The sequence below is a fragment of the Bison bison genome, unplaced genomic scaffold (assembly GCF_000754665.1).
Source record: "Bison bison bison isolate TAMUID 2011002044 unplaced genomic scaffold, Bison_UMD1.0 scf7180017864452, whole genome shotgun sequence".
NCBI classification, from domain to species: domain Eukaryota; kingdom Metazoa; phylum Chordata; class Mammalia; order Artiodactyla; family Bovidae; genus Bison; species Bison bison.
Window position 1 is genome coordinate 10,429,750 of NW_011495014.1, and position 1,071 is coordinate 10,430,820.

At 44.1% G+C, this 1,071-nt stretch overlaps 1 non-coding gene across 1 annotated transcript; it reads right to left on the reverse strand.

Annotated features, from left to right (window-relative positions):
- Positions 1–384: 384 nt before the first annotated feature.
- On the reverse strand, positions 385–456 carry TRNAC-GCA. Its single transcript has one exon. It is a non-coding gene; the product is annotated as a tRNA-Cys (tRNA).
- Positions 457–1,071: the final 615 nt, after the last annotated feature.

A 1,071-nucleotide genomic window follows, 5' to 3' on the forward strand; every position in this document is an offset into this window, starting at 1 on the left:
CTTTGAGCTCTTCTACAGAACTAGTTCAGTTCACTCACTCATTCGTGTCTGATTCTTTGTGACTGCATGGACTGCAGCATGCCAGGCTTCCCTGTCCATCACCAACTCTTGGAACTTGCTCAGACTCATGTCCATTGAGTTGGTGATGCCAACTACAGAACTAAAATCCCAACTACAGAACTAAAATCCCAACAAATAGACGATGTTAACTACTTGATGAAACAGTCTTCACTCCAGAGAAGGTCACAGTTTGACAACCTTGAGAACCAGAGGAACTCATCAGGAGATCACCAGAGGCCAGATTAAAGGAATTCAGGCCCTGTACACACCCTGATACTTATCAGCAACACTGGAGTGGGTTGCCATTTTCTTCTCCAGGGGATCTTCCAGACCCAGGGATCGAACCTGGGCCTCCTGCATTGCAGGCAGATGCTTTAACCTCTGAGCCACCAGGGAAGCCCTGTTGCTATAAAAGTCCTTACCAAATCCTCCTGGATTGGAATGCACAGTTTTTGAGGGCATGAGCCTGTTGTGTCCCCCTTTGCCTGGTTAAGCAATAAAGCTATTCTTACATACTGCACCCCAAACTCTGTTCTTAAGACTTGATTCAACACCAATGCACAGAGGCCAAGTTTTCAGCATCAGTATTATCCTCAGTTTCAGGCATCCACTGGGAATCTTAAAACATATCCCCCATGGATAAGGGGGGACAGCTATACCAGATCACCAAACAATCTTACTGAAGCATCTGGAAGACAATATGACAAACAGGTGTAATAAATGGTCATGTTAAGGGTTCTCCTCTATGACCAATATGTATTCCATGAAAATAGAAATGACAAAAAAAGAATCTTAAGCCTGTGAACTGTGGGAATGGTCAGAAAAGAGCCAAGGTAGCAGGCAAAGAATGGAAATGTCAAAAATCGGGCACAAGAGAGGGAAGCAAGTAAAAAGAAGATGTAAAGAGTATTTTGTATAAAATGGCAATTGTGTGGTGATGTGTTGGTATCAGTCAGGGGAGGGGAGCTGATTTCAAGAGCGAATCTATGGAGGTACCTGGACCCTACTTAA